General features: G+C 41.8%; 1 long non-coding RNA gene across 1 annotated transcript in view; it reads left to right on the top strand.

Moving 5' to 3' along the window:
• Positions 1-19,536, top strand: part of LOC135196859 (uncharacterized) — a 38,430-nt gene that overhangs the window by 3,582 nt on the left and 15,312 nt on the right. Inside the window, exon 2 of the long non-coding RNA XR_010310496.1 lies at positions 16,380-16,565. This is a non-coding gene — a long non-coding RNA (uncharacterized LOC135196859). The remainder of the gene's footprint in view (positions 1-16,379; positions 16,566-19,536) is intronic.

Below are 19,536 nucleotides of genomic sequence, written 5' to 3'. Positions count from 1 at the left end.
AGTCTGTATCAAAGAGGAGGATGCCTTCTTTCCACTATCTTCCCTGCCAACCTCATGAACGCAAAAGTGTGAGGAAGAAAGATGACCTTTTGGGGCATGAGGAGAAACTCTTGCTCTCACACAAACATGAACGTGCATGGGAAAGACATGGTCGTGAAGGGACGAAGGCGTTGCACTCCTTTCACCCAAAATGACAAACCACTAAGTCCTTGATCCTCCAACGCCTAACACGACGGCAAGGGCGGATGGCGTAGGAACAGGAGGAGAGAAACTCCTCTCTCTACACAGTCTCTTACTAGCAGGAGTATGACAAGAGACCCTCCGTTTACGACTTCTTCGTAGACACAACAGAAATCCTCTCTCGCGAAACAGAGTCCAGTTTCTTGTAGACCGCTTGAACTAAAGCTCGGACGTTCAGTGAGAGAAGACACTGACATCATATCAGGAAGAGGTGAAGTCTCAGCTGGAGGATGAGCGGCCACCACATCTAATGTCATAGGCTGAGATGGACTCTGGAAGTGACATCAAGACACCTCTAAGACCGAGCTGGTCGATGGCCTCACTGGCGGAGCGATAAGATGAGGCCCAGTGAGTGTCGATGATGACGATGGAGCTCAGCAAGGTGACAGCACGCGAGATCTAACGTAGAGGAGTCCAGGGGGAGGCGGACGAGCCTCCAAGGAATGCAACAGCAGTCCATCCAAGGAAGGTGAACCCCATAGCCCCAGCGACACCCTAACTGCCACCATCTTGGAAATTACAGTGGACCTCCCGTATTCGCGTTCTCCAGATTCGCGGACTCACACATTCGCGGATTTCTCTGGTGAACGTTTCCCTGCATTATTCGCGGAAAATTCACGCATTCGCGGTATTTTTCTATGATAAATATCCACAAATTCCTGGTTTTTTTTATGAATTTCATCATAAAATGCACTTTTTGTGATAAAACTTAAAATATAAAAAAAACCAAGTATGAAAATTTTTGTGGGTTTTCTTCAGTTTTAACTAACAAAATACAGTAAGTCCTCGGGTTACGCCGGTCCCCTCGGACTTACGATGTTTCGTGGTTACGAACGCGCCCCCATAAAAATATAAAAAATAATATTTTCATACAATCAACTTACCTGTCAGATATATACATAGCTAAGACTCTGTCGTCCCCGACAGAAATTCAAATTTCGCGCCACTCGCTACAGGTAGGTCAGGTGATCTACCCCGGCCTGCCCTGGGCGCAGGACTAGTAACCAATCCCCGTTTTCTATCATATTTTCTCTGTCGCCGGTGGTATCACATTGTTGTTATTACCTCCTGACTTAGATTCATTTTTCAACCTTTGATCAACGTTTTTTCGGCTTTTGGTGACGTATTTGGATCGTGTTTTGGCATTCGCTACTGTGGGACTGTTTTTGGAATAATCTCTTTTGGATTTTTCTCAGTATGTCTGATTCTAATGTGAGTGTGAGAATGTGTGTGAATGTAGGCTGCAGGGTGAGGATACCGAAAGCTTCGGTTGATCCTCACACTGTATGCCGTAAATGTAGGGGGGTTCAGTGTTCTGCTATTAATACTTGTAAGGAATGCGAGGGATTGAATGCAGAAGAGTGGAAGACTTTGACTTCTTATTTGAAGAAGTTAGAGAGGGATAGAGTTAGACGGCTGAAAGGTGTGAGTTCAAGGCCTATTGAGCCTTTCACGGATAATTTCTAATCCTACTGATGTAGATTCCTCCCTATATATCTCATTCTCAGAGTGCTTTTTCGGATTCGGCATCGGAAATCGCCAATCTGAAAGCTACTATTAGAGACATGAAGTCCAAGATGGCTGACTCCAAAGGTAAGGCTAGTGATAGTGAGCATTTCAGTGAAGTGAGTTCTAGTGTTGTGGAGGGGGCGTTTGATCGTCCCTGCGACGCTCCCAGGCCTAGACCTCTTCCAAGCTCCCATGGCCCAGAGGAGAAAGGGTAAAGTCCGAAAGCCTTAAGAAGGTCGTGGGGAATCCCCAACGGTCAGACGTCCCTTCAGCTAGCTCTGCTTCATGGGCAGGCGGCTCAAGGGCGCTATAGAAAAAGCGTCTTTCGCGAGTGTTTCTCGTCCTCTCCCTCTCCCTCACCCTAACGAGGGTGGAAGGAGTCGAACTTGTCGAGACCGCTGAAGCGTCATATGAAAGCCTGACATAGATTCGAGCCCAGAGCGCTTCTCAGATGACGCTCCGTCTGCTATTAAGAAAGCGAAGGTGGCGTCAGCGTCACCTGACGCTTGCGCGGAAGTTCCCCTTCATTCTTTTTCTTCCCCGAGTGATGACGAAAGGCGTCATGCACTAGACGTGGGAGAAGCGTCAAGAAAGATAATTATGGCAGTTCAGGAACAACTGTCATCTTTCTGTGGGAGTTTTAGCGCCCCGTCGGAAGGACGTGACGCTTCCAATTAAGAAGTCTCGTCCTCTCTCACCTGCTCAGAGAGAAGCGTCAGACAGACGTGAAACTGCTAAACGTCTTGCAGAAGCTTCGAGTTCGAGAGCTAGAACGGGGGCTTACGAGAGTTTCGTAAGCCAGAGAACGTAAGACGTCTTTTAGAAGTGAAGCGTCATTGAAAGCGGATCTTAGACGTGACGCTCCGTCCAATATTGTGACGCCAAGTAGGACGCCTTTAGAGAGCGGAGCGTCTTCCAGGCGCGAAGCGTCATCAAGACGTCAGCAAGAGACGTCAGCCAGGACGCTCGGAGAACGGGAAGCGTCATACAAGGCGTCTTCTAAAGTTCAAGAGAAGCCGGATCTTGTGACGCCTTCCAAGTCTTTTATGAGCGGGAAAGAGGAAGGAGTATCATTCCTTAGCCCCTCCTATTTAGGAGTTTGTCTCCTCCAGAAGAGGAAAGTTCAGAAAGGAGAACGGAGACTCAGATAGATCCCGAGTTGGAGGAAACAAACTCGGATGATGAATATCATGGGAAGAGAGGGTCTGTCCAACTATAAGGTTTTGACTACCCTGCTTCTTGAGGAGTATGGAGACGAGTTGACTCCTGCTGCTCCTCCTCCTTCTCCGCGCTAGCTCTTTTTCCATGCTAAGACGAAGAAAGCCTTCGTCTTTTCTAAAAATGAAACCCACCACTCTCGATGAAGAGGGCATTACACGCCTTAGACTCATGGATGAAGTAATAAGAAAGACTTAGTCAGGACAGTCTTTTGCATGCCTCCAGCAAGATTAGCTGGGAAAAGAGGCATATGGTATAAGACGGAGAGAATATGGGTATCGCTCTCCCTTCTACAACAGAGGCAGATTTTTCGACTTTAGTTGACGCTTCACGTCGACAAAGTCTCAATTCAGCACGAATTACGTGGGGTATTTCAGAACTGGATCATCTCCTCAAGGGACTCTTTCATGTATTGGAAGTCTTCAACTTCTTAGATTGGTCCCTTGAGGGGGGTGATGTCCAAGAAAGCCCATGATTCGGAAGGAATCGAACCTGAAGCCCTGTTATGCATTTTGTCTTGCATTGACAAAGCGGTACAGGATGGATCTTTTGAAATCTCTTCATTATTTGGAGCAGGTCTTTTAAAGAAAAGGACGGTGTATGGCGCCTTCTTAACAAAGGCAGTCTCGCATGCTCAAAGGGCAGCTCTACTGTATTCGCCTCTTTCTGACTGCATCTGACAAGAAAGGACCTAGTACATCAATGCAGCCCTTTCGAGGTGGTCCGACCTCCAGACCTCCCGCAAGAAGGAAGGCTCCGGAGAAGAGAGGTAGGTCTGCCTTTCGTCCCTTTAAAAAGGGAAAATGAAACATCTCTCCTCCAAGACCCAGTAGTGCCAGGCTCCTGGGGATTCGTGAGGCCTGGACACTGATAAAGCACGACGAAAGTCTTCATTGGCGATCATAAGGAAGGGATATTGTATCCCTTTCCTGAACACTCCTCCCCTAACGTCAATAACCAAGGGAACTATCAGCCAAGTACAAGGACCCTGTGCTGAGAGATACTCTTTGATCGATGGTGGAACAAATGTGGGACAAGAGAGCGATAGAACTAGTACTGGATCAAAACTCCCGGGGTTTTACAATCGCCTTTTTCTAGTGGCGAAAGCCTCGGGAGGCTGGAGACCAGTACTGGACGTCAGCTTTCTGAACAAATTTGTTCAGAAGGAGAAGTTCTCCATGGAGACTTCTGCTTCAGTCCTAGCGTCATTACGACAAGGAGATTGGATGGTGTCTCTAGATCTCAGGACGCCTACTTTCATGTCCCGATCCACCATTCATCGAAGGAAGTACCTCCGTTTCATGACGGGGGGAAGGATCTTTCAGTTCAGAGCCTTGTGTTTCGGCCTGTCCACAGCTCCTCAGGTCTTCACAAGCCTGGATGAAGAATGTGGCGAGGTTTCTTCACCTCAAAGGAGTAAATATCTCTCTGTATCTGGACGACTGGCTCATCAGGGCAGATCAGAGAGACAGTGCTTGGAGGACCTAATGTTAACTCTAGATTTGATCAAAGCGTTGTGATTGCTCGTGACCTCTAGAAGTCTCAGCTGACCCCCAGACAAGACCATAGTCTCATTCTGGGGGATTCGGAGCGGATTCTTAGGTCGGGGTTTTCGAGTTTTAGTTTTTCCGCTTCGTCCAAGAGAGAATCGCAAAAGGTTTGCGAATAGTCTCTCTCTTCTTAGAGAAGGAAAAACAAACTCAGCGAGGAATGGTTGAGCCTTCTGGGGACGCTTTCCTCGCTACAACAATTCTTCCCTCTAGGAAGACTACATGTACGTCCGCCTTCAATTCTTCCTCAAGAGGTCTTGGAGCTGGAAAACCGGACAACTGTCGGACGTTTTTCCCATTCCAATGGAGACAAAGTCACACCTACAATGGTGGTTGCTCCCTCTGGAAGAGAACAAAGGGATCTCTCTAAGAACACAGAACCCAGACCTATGTGTTCTCCGACGCGTCGGAGAGAGGTTGGGGAGCAACATTAGGCTCAGAAGAGGTGTCAGGCACCTGGGAACCCAGCACAGGTGACTTGGCACATAAACTGCAAAGAGCTCTTCGCCGTACATCTGGCTTTGAAGAGCCTAGAACCTCTGGTATCAAACAAGGTAGTGCAAGTAAATGTGGACAACACCACCGCACTTGCCTACATTCGGAAACAGGGAGGGACGCACTCCTCGTTCCTTTACGAGCTGACGAGAGACCTATTACTTTTAGGACGTCTCACAAGGAAAAAAAAAAACATTCTCCCTACTGACAAGGTTCGTACAGGGAGTAAAGAATGTGAGGGCGGACAGGCTCAGCAGGAGGAACCAGGTCCTTCATACAGAATGGACACTACACGAGGGAGTGTGTCTCGATCTCTGGTCTCTGTGGGGACTCCTCATGTGGATCTCTTCGCAACATTCATTTCAAAAAGGCTCCCAGTGTTTTGCTCGGTCGTGGAAGATCCAAGAGCACTTATGGTAGACGCCTTCCTGCTAAATTGGTCTCGAGTAGACGTTTATGCTTTTCCCCCATTCAAAATCCTGGGGTTTAGTAATGAAAAAGTTTGTGGCGTCAAAGGAGACGAGGATGACGTTAATAGCCCCCTTTTGGCCGGCCCAGGAATGGTTCACGGAGGTGGTAGAGTGGATCGTAGACTTTCCAAGATCCCTACCAAGAAGGACGGATCTTCTCAGACAACCACACTTCAAGAGGTACCATCAAAACCTCCCGCTCTCGCTCTGACTGCCTTTCGACTATCGAAAGACTTGTCAGAGCGAGAGGCTTTTCTCGCGAAGTGGCAAGCGCGATCGCGAGAGCACGCAGAACCTCCACTACGAAAGTATACCAGTCGAAGTGGGAGGTATTTAGAAGGTGGTGTAGATCCAAGAAGTTGTCCTCCTCCTCTACTCTATAGCAGAAATTGCTGATTTCTTGCTATTCCTGAGAGTAAAATCTCATCTAGCCGTATCCACAATAAAGGGATACAGAAGTATGCTCTCGGCTGTATTCAGGAACAGAGGATTAGATCTGGCAAATAACAAAGATCTCCACGATCTCATAAGATCTTTTGAGACTTCAAAGTCTAAGGAACCAGTACCTCCGAACTGAAACCTGGACGTATCCTCAAATTCTGTCATCGGATAGATTCAAACCTCCTCATCTGGCATCGTTTAGAGACATAACTAGAAAATGCCTATTCCTATTATCTTTAGCTACGGCAAAGAGAATTAGTGAATTACAAGCTCTGCAGGATAAAGTAGGATTCAAGGGAGACTCGGCTATTTGCTCGTTTAAGACCCTGTTTTAGCGAAAAACGAGAATCCCACGAATCCCTGGCCTAAAGTCATTCGAAGTCAAAGGAATGTCGAGTCTCGTAGGCAGAGAAGCAGAGAGGTCTCTATGCCCTGTTAGAGCGCTGAAGTTCTACCTTCAGAGAAAGCGTCAGTTGGGATGGCTCTAGACAAGGTCTTTGGTGCGCGGTAAAAGACCCCACAAGACTGATGTCCAAGAATGCTCTGGCGTTCTTTGTAAGAAACGTCATTACGGACGCTCATAAGGTCTGTCCTGACGAACAGTTACAACTACTGAGAGTAAAAGCTCATGAAGTAAGAGCGGTAGCGACGTCTCTCTCGTTTTATAAGAATATGTCGCTTAAAAACATCATAGATACGACATATTGGAGATGCAACTCAGTATTTGCATCTCATTACTTGAAAGACGTGCGTGTGACGGTATGAGAAGTGTTTTTCTCTAGGGTCCTATCGTATCGGCAGATACGATTCTGGGTACGGGAGCCGACACCAATCCTTAAATGTATATACTGTTCTCTTTTTGGATATGGTCGAGGGTCGCTCTTCGAACAATGGAGGACTTAGGCTCGCACGGGCGGCCGTCTATGTTGTTCAGTAAGAGAATTCTTGTCATATCCAATTAGTTGGGTATAATTTTTTTTTTTGAAAATTATGTATGTGTGCGTAGTGGTTTTGAGTTACGGTTGTTGTGACGAGTTCGGGGATAACTCGTAACAATCCTTAGTTCCTAACATATGGTTAGGATCAGGTGGTCGGGATTGCTTGTGTGCTCCTTCATAAGGTGTATTGTCATATAAGTGGATCAGCCCCCATTGACAAAGTCCTTTTAGGCTCTGCCGAGTAAGTGGATAAGACCCCATCGGCAGACCCACAAGAACTCTTGGCCATAGATCACATATCTCGCTAAAGTTTCTTGAGGTGATGCAGACTACTGGGCAAACACCCACGAAGTCTACCACCTATCAGGTAGGAACCAAGGTTTTATTTATACCTACAACATATGTTGTTTACCTGTCTATTCCATATAGTAGCTGTCTCTTACCCTCCACCGAAGGGTGCCAATCAGCTATGTATATATCTGGACAGGTAAGTTGATTGTATGAAAATGATATTGTTATGATACAATAAAGTTTCATACATACTTACCTGGCAGATATATACAATTAAAGGCCCACCAGCCTCCCCGCAGGAGACAGGTGGAAGAGAGAAAATATGATAGAAAACGGGGATGGTTCCTAGTCCTGCCGCCCAGGGCAGGCCGGTAGATCACCTGACCTACCTGTAGCGAGTGGCGCGAAATTTGAATTTCTGTCGGGACGACGGAGTCTTTGCTATGTATATATCTGCCGAGGTAAGTATGTATGAAACTTATTGTATCATAACAATATCATTTTGCGTCGTTCCGTCTTACGCGGTTAGCGTCGTAAGCAACGTAACAACGCGAACTAGTTCCGGGCGCACGGCGGAAGAATACGCTTTGTGGGGGAGAGGAAGGCGTCGCTTCGCTACGCTCATTCCTCGCCCATACGCCATTTTGGTTGTTTACACTGCCTCTCTCTCCCTCGTGTTGTATCGTTTTTGTAACTTTTTGCTCTTTGTTATGGCTCCCAAGCGCAAGGCGGACTCTTCTGATGGTAGTGCATCGAAGAAAAGAAGGCCATCACCATGGAAATTAAAGTGGACATTATAAAGCGATCTGAGAAGGGAGAAACGCCAACAAACATTGGCCCGCTCGCTTGGCCTTAGCCGTTCGACCGTTGCTACCATTATCAAAGATAAAGAGCGCATCGTTGAACATGTGAAAGGATCTGCTCCTATGAAAGCGACAGTGATAACTAAGCAGCGTAGTGGTCTAATAATTGAAATGGAAAGGTTATTGGTGCTTTGGTTGGAAGACCAAAATCAACGGCGTATCCCAGTCAGCCTTATGGTGATTCAGGAGAAGGCGAAAAGATTGTTTGAAGCGTTGAAAAAAGAAAAGGGGGAGGTTCTTTTTCTCTTCACTAACCTCCCCCAGTCTCTCCAGCACCGCAGCTTCCTCTCCAGTGTGCAAGCCAATCAAATTAATAAAGGTAAGGAATTGTTCTCTCGTTGTTATTGATAGGTATTTACATTAAATCATGTGGGTATTATTTTTCAATGTTTTGACCGACTTACGCTGAAAATCGTGTTACGACGCCATTCTTAAGAACGGATCAACGTCGTAAACTCGAGGGACCCCCTGTAGGCTGTTTTTAGCCTTTTCATAGGGGTTCCAAACATTCGCGGGTTCTAACTATTCCACGGGGGGGTCTGGTACGCATCCCCCGCGAATACGGGCTGACCACTGTACTCCAAATCTGAAAATAAGGCATTAAATGGCCTAGCCTCCTCCCTCTCGGTTATAACATGAGAACCCGAGGGAGAGTGGGGCTACATTAAACATAACATCATCCTGTGGAACTCCCAATATTTCCATCGACGAATCAATGAAAGAAAAGGAAGGAGACAGGGGCACACTTGCACTAATCACATGGAAAGCGATCGCAGGAGAGGGAGATGCCGAATCATCCATGCAAGGAGAAGAAAAACCTTTCCAAGAAGGAAGAGTCGAAACTCTACAATGTTCCCTCCTCTTATAAAACACTCCACTGCGACTTAGGCTAGGAACAACATTGCAGACAATGATTAGTTATCATACAGTAATTAGCATGGCCAACCTACTGCATGGCGTATATGGGTCTGTGACAACAGCAGTTAAAAACCTTGAGGAAGGAAATCCCCAAATGCCCGGGCACATACATTGATGAGGCCGTGGAGACTTGGTAGAATCCTTTATGCAGAAACACATACACAAACACACTGAAATAAAAGAAACACAGGCATAAATCAACCGGCTTGGGAGGAGAGCAAAGCGATAGCATCTTACTCTCCAGGGTAGTTAAGGGAAGACTAAATACGTCATGATGGCATGTGCGCAGTCTCTGACCAGCTATCACCTTATATGTGCAGGAGTTGCCAGATCTCACAGATTCCTTGCTTACAATCTTTGATTGTTTTTAACAAGTTATCAGCTAGTGCTTGGAAATATCCTGTTGTTAAGACAGAAGGTTTGTTAGCTATGAAAAATACAAATTGGTTAAAAAATTTGTCATTTTTTGTATGCCAAACCATTGAAGTAAGTACCATGTTGTAATAATTATTAATAAGTTCAGAAATATGGTACAGTATCAGATATGAACTCATAACACAGACAGAGAACAGAAGAGATAATAGGCTAGGCCATGACACTATCTTATATTTTGGAAAAATGCATGCTGACCTCTGACAGCCCATGGCATACAAGATCAAACCAATCTTTGACTTCTTACCCACTCTTGTTGGAGAACAAGGAGCTTTGCTCATCTACTTCTGTGCTCTGCTAGTGAAGCACAGTTGGTACACCCTCTGGCGGAAGTTTAGTAGCCCTTCTTTCCTCTACAATTTGTGGCTTCTTACCCAATCTCTCATATCAAACTTCTGAGCCTCAACTTAGAAATTGTAGGAGGAAAGAGGGTAGAGTAGGGCAGAGGCCTTCTCATATTAATCATCCATACTGATGTAGCTTTTTGTTGTTTTCATTGCTTCTTTAGGAGAGGAATTTTACCCGTTTGACAAGACTCACTTTACCAGTATGCATAATCAGTCAGGGCAAGTCTTTACTTGGTGTCAGTGGGAAGGAGAATTCTTTGTAGGAAGTCCAGGAAGGTGGATTGTCTGCTCTCTTTAAGACTCCATTACTGTACACTTTGAGTCTAGTTTCAGGGGAATTTCTGGATCCTCTAGGCAGTTGGAGAGGTATAGCATTGCATTATTGATTGCTGTATTTGCAACTGGTTCTCCTTCCTTACCGTCCCTTACAATAGCCTCTCTGCCAAAGGTCCTTTAGAACCCAGGTTTTGTCAGGTAGTTATGGGTAACATTTTTCCTTTGGAAAAAAGTTTTGACTATCCATTTCTCTGCAGGGAAACCTGTATCATGTTTTTGTCTCCTTGTATGATATTTGATTGTAATTGACAGCTTTGTCCTTTAGTTGCATGTTACTCCCCCTAGAGTTGGTGCTAGTTCAGAAGACGACTCCGCAGCCTTGGGTTATTTCTTCTATTCATCTTGAAAGAAGTGAGAGATCCCCATGCAGTCTTCATATTTCACATGAGTTTTTCCACTATCCTCTTGGATAGTTTTAACTCAACTCTAAAGGCAGATGATTTAGCTCAACTCCATAGGCAGATGATGCATCAAGATCCCTTTTGTTCTCCATCCATCTTCCACACCTCATTCTCTCTCTCTGTGAGAGAGGGATGTGGTCATAACTGCTTGGGAGGAGGTTTCCAATAGAGTGACTGGAATTCCATGCAAGTGCTAGCCAAGTAGGTTAACTTGACACTTTTCCTTTCTGATGTGTCCTTAGAATGGAATTTCTTGTGTTTTTTGTCAGGGAAAGACTTGGTTTCCACTCTTTATAGTTTGAAGGTATTCCAGACCCTAGTCAGGGGACTGTCAGTTGATGTAATTAGGATTAGGAATCTTTATCTGGCAGACTTTATTACTCTCTAGGAGGGGGAAAGAGACTTAGAATCCAGGTTATCTCTTAGCCAACCTAAGCCCAACAATGCACCTCAAGTGGATGCAAACTTTCCTGAAAGGTGCTAGAGAAAATATCAAACATGAGCAACAACATTAGGGCTAGGAAGAAAATGTCCACAGGCAGCTACAGGTGTTTCCTAGTAGAAAGAGGAGCAAAGCCTGTCAGTCCTTTCATAATTATTTATGAAATGACTGACGATATCCTTTCTTTTTTTATTCCCTGGATATGTTGTTCCTGGCATTTTTGTGATCACTCAAAACTTCAGACTTTTTTCAGCCATTTCAAGTGAGGATGAGAGTTCAATAACACCAGTAGGTGTTCCTAGTAGAAAGGGGAAGGGGAGGGTTTTGTCAGTCATCTTTATTAGTAGTATTCTAGCCTTACTGTGGTTGTTCCAGTATTAGGAGCTGTGAAAATTATGAAGTATGTAACTGATGGACATCCTTCATCTTTTCAGTAGGGAACATCTGTTGTGGTTGTTAATTGTTTGTTCCCCTGCTCATTATTGGCAAGTTTACATTGTGCCTGAGGTGTACGTTGGGTTTAAGGTTGACAAAAACTCCATAGGCTCTGGGTCTCTCCCTTTTTTGTACTCTCTCCAGCTGTTGGACAGCCTGACTTGTATTTAAGATGGACCAGCAGATGCAGAAGAGCTGCACACTGAGCATCTATCAAAGTCATAGGTCTGCAGATGTGTTCATTCCATGTTCTTTAACAAGAGGACAATGTGTAGAGCATTATCATTCATCCCCTAATGATGATATTGCTATCTATGAACCCATGTATTAATTATGATATTGCTACTTATGAACCCATGTATTGTGTTCTGTAATGGGAAAGACAGGATTCTTCGGAACTTTCTTAGAGTATAGTAGGTTACAGTAGTCAGCTTTCCCATGCTCACATGTGATAGAAATCTATAAAATTTGGATGAGTGTTTGACCGTTCCTTCAGTCTTTCATGGTAAATGGAATCGTTGTAAGGGTTCACAACCTTGCTTATCCCTCAAGCTTTTTGGAGCAGTGCCAGTAAATTCTGTAAGATATTCCTCCCACCAAGAATAAGTTTCTTGTATACTGTAAAAGGCAACAAATACTTAATTTTTAGATATACTGACCAGCATTTTATATTTAGGAAAAATACAAATCATCATTAAAATTTTGTATATTTTGTCTTGGTTTTCCTCTTCAAGGTAAGCTCCCTTTTTCTTTCCCCAAGAAAGTAGTGCTTCATGGATACTGATAAACATAGTCATTTGCCCATTCTCTCCCTATTAGATTTACAGTTTTAGAAAAAATATTGAAAAACTAAAATATAAAACTGTGGTTGCAAATATTTAACAGGTTTTGCATGGCCTGTGAGTTGTGCTAATACGTGACTGATACTGCTTGTTGCCATTGAAGTTTACAGAGGACAAAAAATTTACTACATATCCTGATTTATTTGACTACATAACAAAACTGCAAATGTGATCATTATCTTTTTTAGTCCTGGATCCAGCCTAGAGTTTAACAAAAAAAAATTCATGTACATGGAGTGTCAAAGTGTTTTTGCAATCTATGAACATGAAATATCAAAATTATTTTGGTAGACATTTGTAATAGGGGACATTTTCAGGAAGGGAGCCATTTTTGGTAAATGATTTCCAAACACTGAAGTTAAGTACCAAAAATTTGGCATGTTACTGTATGAAAAGGACTGATGAAGTGATATTTTACAAAGTGAATGCATTAGAATAGATGATCAGGTACTCATTATACCCCATGAAAGGGCCCCCTGACATGGTCATAGGCTCTTAAACCTGGGGAATTAGAGTATCTTTAGCCTCTCCTCCTTCCCCAGTTTGAGCATTGTGGATGGAGGTTTGGTTGAGGGCTTGGATTTTTAGTTGGTTTTCAGCTTTGTTCTACCATTATCTTTCACTCTTTTATGCTTTCTTCTTTTTTCAGCCAGTCCATGGCCTTTGTTGCCCCATAACATAAATGTAACTGAATACCTCCATTTTCAACTTTTGCTGTACCTTATATGTATTCCATATTCATCTTAAGTCTTCTGTCCAAACTCTTGTCCTCTTTTTGTGGTGTCCATGACCTTTGATGTTGTGACACTGTATAATCGTTATTAACTCAATTACTCACTATTTATTTTCCATTTGGCTGCCAGTTCTGGAATATGATTTGTTTAACCAAACCTGGATTTAAAACAACAATACATATTCTGATTCAATGTTTTTAATTATTTTTCATATAGATATATTGCAGATATATTTGCATTATTGTCTCAATAGAGTTGTTCTTAACTTCAATTGTTCAATGTCTTTATGTATCATTACAGGAAGAACATTTGCAATATACACAACAGCTGAGGTTTGACTCCCTACATCTACATACACATTTTGGCTTTACAGTCTTTACAGTTGCAAACAGTTAGTAGGACATCAGGAGGTGGTTTTAGGTGTTTTGAAGGCCTACAGATCATTTCCATCCATAGTCATTAGGTTCCAGCGAAACTTCCAAAAGAATAACAGCTTCATGAACAATAAGGAGTGCTCTTTGTATATATCCCTTTATGACACTAGATGTTGGAGGAAGAGCAGCCAGTGACTTATTTAGGTTTTTGAGGTAGTCTTCGTATTGCAGTTCATCAAACATGACAACTTATGTCTGAGTTGACCAGACCTTAACAAGATATTTCTTAAGATTCTGTACATCAGTGTTAGAAAAGTTATCTGTTTTGCGAAAGTCAATTACGAATAACACTGGATCAGCAGCCAATGCCTATTTTGCTGAGAACATCATTCCCAAAGGGCAAGTGAGCTTTGATTATCATGCGACTTAAATCAAGGCCAAGTCTTTTCTGAGGTGGATGGATTGGTAGGAATCTTTGTTTCTCTTAAGTTCTGAACTATATCCAAAGTTTTGACAGCCCATTCGATTCTTTTGACACCCCATTGGATTCAAATGTGTCAATGTAATGCAGCATGATAGCAATGACATCTGTGTCATTTGAAAGCAGGACAACCCTCTTAGTGTTGTATTGAGCTGCCCAGTTGACGTGTGGCACTAACTGAAAATCTGCTTCCTCAATCAAAATCTTCAGTTCCATTAATGTATAGACTTCACTGTTTGTAAACCACTGAGCTGGAAGAACCTCACCATTCACCATAACTCCACTCACTACAAGTGATGTACTAGTCTGTGCTGATTATATCTTGGCTTCAGTGTTAATGAGACTGTAGATTCTGTTTGTTAGCTGAAAATGCCCAGAATTTCTCAAACTGCACAGGCACTGGTATTTCTGAAGACATTTCTACCAAGTCCATGCTTCCCCGAGGTCAATGCTCTTCAGATTCTTTCTGACTCTGGTTGACTTTTCTAAATAACTGTCTAAGACAATGTGGACTTCTTGAGTAGAGCAAACAGACTGTGCCTTTCAGAAGATGGTCGTTTATTGACTGGCCAAATATTTATTCTGTTGTCATCTTAACAATGCGTATTTTGTCATGAAATCTACAAGTCACTTATTGGACTGTCCAGCCTTCTCTTTTACCACAAAGTGACCATCACAGAACTGTTGAGACAGATACGGACAATGTAACTCTATTCTTATCACTTTGTCAATATACCATGAGCCATAATGCTGATAGTTCACACACTCAAATTACCAAAATATAGTTTCATCAGTGATTCCACACAAAGGCGCCAGTTACCATCACGGTCACATGCCGCAAGGTTTTTTGTGGGCCCAACCATCTCTAGAAAGATACACCAGTACACTGGCATAGCTTTGACTTTGCAGAAGCAGACTTCTTGAACTCTAGAAATGACTGCTGTAGCTTTTGCCTTTGATCCAGCACATCTTGGAAACACTGCTGCATCTGCAGTATGTTTTGCTTTAAGTGCCTCTACCAAATCTGTGACATCACTTAGGGTATGTTTCCATACTCATTCCTCCCCGTGGGCTGTTATCATGTGTAGAGGTGTTTTTCTTTGTCCAAGGAACATTTCATAGTATAGTTATCTGGAATAGGCTGTATAGTTGAACTGTACACCATCTTTGAGTAGCGTCATTATCATTGTCATCTTTCTCTATATCAGGATAGGGGCATCGTAATCTTTCTCAATTTCTACTTGGCCAACTTGTAGGATATGGGACTTGTTGATTTTGAATAGTGATGAGAACACAAAATTTGTCTTGGAGATTGAAGTCAATGTTCTCCGTGTCCTGTCTGATAATATCACCTGCTTCTTTAACAGCATCATGGGATCTGATTTTTACTGCCATTTGTTCTGCACTTAGTTGAGAGAGAATACCAGCATTGGTTCATTCTTTCTTTTGTCCTGACCAAGAATCTTCCCATTTCATTGTTGTATAGGTTTACCTTATCATCAAAACTTATCAGTTTCTTGATATCCGTAAGAGTGAATCCAAACCCTGCCTCAAGAAGTGGGTCTACAATATCTGTAGCTCTTTTTGAATACTTTTAATTTCTTAATCTCTTTGATGGTATCCTTTGTTGATCATGTTTTTCTATTTCTCTCTGATACATTGCTATGTATGCTTTCATATATCACTGTCTAAATCTGCAATCTGTTTGAAAAGTGTCTTTACAGTAAGTTGCAGCAGCCAAGAAATTATTTGCTGTTAGTTCCTCGCATATCCTGAACTTTTCCCTACTTTTGTGCCTCTTTGTTGTTGTAACTGAACCACAGACTATGGAAGGGAGTTCTTGTTTAGATAATCTGGCATCGATTGGTGATAGACATGCTGTTGAGGATGATTTCCTGGCTTGTTTTGTTGTTGGTGAGTTAGATCCGATGGATCACTCTCTTCTTCCTTACTATTATCACTATTGTTGGTTGCACTACATATTCCAGCTAATGTCTTCTTAACAGTGTAAATTTTATAATACTCATTATCCGTATGATGATAGAATTTTTTAGTTTCTGGGATTAAATTCAGCCAGTTGAACATGTCATCTTTTCTCAAAGTTGCTGCCTCTGTTAACATTTTCTGTCCACTGGCAGTTTTACACTTTTCTACCTTCAGCACTATATATCTGTCTTTCTGGAGTGAACTTCTTTTGTTGATTTTCAAATATCGAAAAGAAAAAAAATCAGAATATTAATTATGAAATGGAATTCTTTTTGATAAGAATTTTGATGATGCAGGAAATGGAATATTCAACCTTGAATGATTTTACAGGAGCCTAAAATTGTACGTACAACAAAATGGTAGCTGTAACTGAGCTATATGTCTGCTATTGGGATCATTTATGATATTCCCATTTTATTTTTAAGAATGGCTGCCAGAATGAATATATCCCAAAATTAAGATGTCTACCCAAATTCATTTAATTAATTAGCCACTATAGAACCCATTTCTGTAACAAAACTGCACGCACAACCACTTTTTTACAGGTATGCAGCATTGATCCTGAATAACAAATTGGCCTCATTTTATGTGTTCTGTATAATTGATATATAAATGATGGGTACTTTCTATCCACAGGAAACAGCAGTGGGATACTGGGTTCTATTCAAGCAGACAGTGGGTGATATACAATGAATTATTAAATTGTGTGTCCTGATAGCTCGATCCCATTCTAAGAACCTCTGCAAAAGTCAAGAGCTTTGTTCAAGAAGTCACCAAAAGTCCTGATTTTCAAGCAAAGGCATCTAGGAAATATCATGAACTGTAAGTTGATGCAATTTAGGAGAAATTAAAAATCTTGTTTAAATGAAACATTGGAAGCAATTTTCAGTGAAGTGGCTTTGCAGTTTCTGTAATGCAAACAAATTTACTCAAATTGATTTGAATCTCGGAAAACTAAATAAAATAATTGTAATGTGTAGCACTTAATAGTTACACAGTTAAACAGAAATTTAAAAAGATATCTTCTAGAGTCTGTAATTGTTATGGTAGGTAAAAAAAATAGAAGGAACATTTGGAAATTCATGGTAGGCAAGCATGAAAAATGAGAGGACATTTTTTAAATTGAAGCATGGTGTTGCCCACAATTTTAAGCGACTTGATTTTACAGGATTGTCTGAAATGCTTGCTTGCGGAATGTTAGGGTCATTTTAAACCATTACAATTACATGCTCTGATTTAATCTATCACAAAGTAATTATCATATGATTTGCAGTTCTCTTGATCTTAGATGAAATTTGCAATTTTTCTCACTTACAGTGAGACAACTGAATTGTAATTTATCAATTGATTACCAGGATAAAAAAAAGAAAATCACTTTTGGTGATTTTTTAAAGATTAGTATTGTGTTATACCTCATGTACAATCAATCAGAGTTTTTGGTCCCCTGAATGTACAACAAATTGGGATTGCCCTTTATGGCATACCTAGCTGTGTTCTGGATGTTGATTTTATGTAGAGACTAGTTCTAATCATTCCTGAGAGTACAGTTTGGTTTTACAAAACCCATGAATAAGTAGTTTCAATTTGTTTGAAATGCATTCAGATACACTCGCTTGAAAAATCTAAAGAAAGACCCTCAATACTGTTGCTAGGGAATGCCATTGGGTTGTGAGGTGGACACCTCATTGGATATAGTACTGCTATTTTTATCATGACCACCAAGGGTATTTTTTCTGTGATACCCAGTATTTTGGGAGCTATTTTTTTTTTTTTTTTCTTTTTTTTTACCAGCACATTGTGAAAGTGTTACTTTTGCAGTATGATGTTCAGTCTTTCTAATTTTTCCAAAGATTTTCAGTAAATTTCAACAGCTAAGTCTTGATAGGTACTGATCAGCCACTTATTTCTGGAGAAGTTAGTTATCCAGGGGGTCTCGTCCATGATTGCTCTTTGTAGTGCCACTTAGCATCATGTTTGAAGGCATTCTCAATGTCTCTGATCTTTATGATCCCAACCTTAAAGTCCAGCCTTCAGCCTTTTTGTAGGGGGCCAGGATCATCATAACCATCTAAAGGGGGCTCTTCTGGTATATACTTCATATGTTTTGGGTTGCCCTGACCACAGGATGGGGAGCACATCTGAGTCTTAAGTTTAGGGAGTATTGTACAGGGAGGGGAGCCACAGCCACCTGAACTTTGATCCTTAGGTGATCTATGTAGAATTCCAAGCATTTATGACTGTTGTCGTACCATTATGTGACGGTCATGGCTGACAGTACCACTGCTGTCATGTACTACATGAAGATTCAAGAAGATACAAGGTTGTAATCTGTTCATATTGTCAGTGATCTTTTCATTAGCAAAAATTCCTGACTTCTCCCTCATGCCATTATTTGTTCCAGAGAGTTCATAATGGCATGGCATTTACTCTCAGCTTGTCCACACGATTCTCCTATCAGAGAGGTCCCATCTTGCAGAGGTTTTCAATGTTCTGTGGCAAGTGTGGGTAACCTCCTTGTGCCATGTTGTTGAATGGCAGACTTGCACTTTGCTGTTTTTCACAGTTAGAACTGGCAGCTTGGACTGTAAATGTCTTGTTTCACCCTTGGAACAGCCTTAGTGTCTATGTTACAAAAGTTAGCATGCTCTTGGATGACCCTCATTGCTTCCATTTGTGCAACCTCTCCTCCACCTCCACCTTTATGTATGGAAATTACCAGTCTCAAAGAGAAGCCTTTTGTAAGTCACAGCAAAGATCACCACCGCAAGTATATCCTTCACCGGTCAAATTGTTGATGGATAGTGTCAAAAGACAGGTGTCGACAGCTAAACTGTTGAAAAGACAAAATGATACAGACAAAAGGGTGAGGATCAAATTGTCAAAAAAATCATTGTATAAAATTAACTGCCCACGACCATATTTAATTCCAGTAAGTGGATGAAATGGGCTTTTGAGGGTGATTATCCTGCCAAACCTGTTGAACTGGTTAAGTAGCTTCAAATTACCCTAGTACTAAGAAAAGCACAATAACTGTTTTCTCGAGTGAGTTAGTCTATTCCATTTCTATCTTTGGAAAATGGCTATACGTATACAATTCATGCTTTGTTCAAGAGAATATGACTTCCTCATGTACATATTGCATTATGAACCAGAAAAATGAGATATACTATACTTAAGATTTGATATTCAACTGGCTCAAAAACTACAACTCTCTCTCTCTCTCTCTCTCTCTCTCTCTCTCTCTCTCTCTCTCTCTCTCTCTCTCTCTCTCTCTCTCTCTCTCAGTCAGTACTTATGGAGAAAAATTCAAGGACTGAATTTGCAGCTTTGGTATCCAGAACCTGGAAATGCATTATGGGGTGATGTGTAAGATTGTTTAAACAGTTTAATGGAATCTCTTGATAAAGAAACAGACCATAAATTAGGTTCATTTTTTCATTACTTCTTGATGACGTTGCTCGGCGTTTTTCAGCAAGGAAGAATGCAGAAATTTTAAGTTTAATTGTGGTCAGTATATGAGAGAACAGCAAACAATTTGCCAAGAATAAATATTGCTCTTGAAGGTAAGCATAATGCTGTCAAGAAAAGGATGATGATTTCTCATCTGATAGAATCTATTTAGAAAAATTCGACTGGAACAAATATGGAACTGCTTTTAGAGCAAGTGTTTCAGGGGGAAAAGTATTGGAAGATAGAACTAGAAATATGATTTTTTAAACCAGCAAAAAGAAAATATTTTTGGTTATGAACCTCAAAGTGAACTAGAATACCCAAAACCATTAGCATATAATTT

Source organism: Macrobrachium nipponense, chromosome 18 (assembly GCF_015104395.2).
Source record: "Macrobrachium nipponense isolate FS-2020 chromosome 18, ASM1510439v2, whole genome shotgun sequence".
Lineage (NCBI taxonomy): Eukaryota > Metazoa > Arthropoda > Malacostraca > Decapoda > Palaemonidae > Macrobrachium > Macrobrachium nipponense.
Note: the sequence above shows the minus strand (reverse complement) of the source record. Positions and strands in the feature narration are given on the sequence as shown.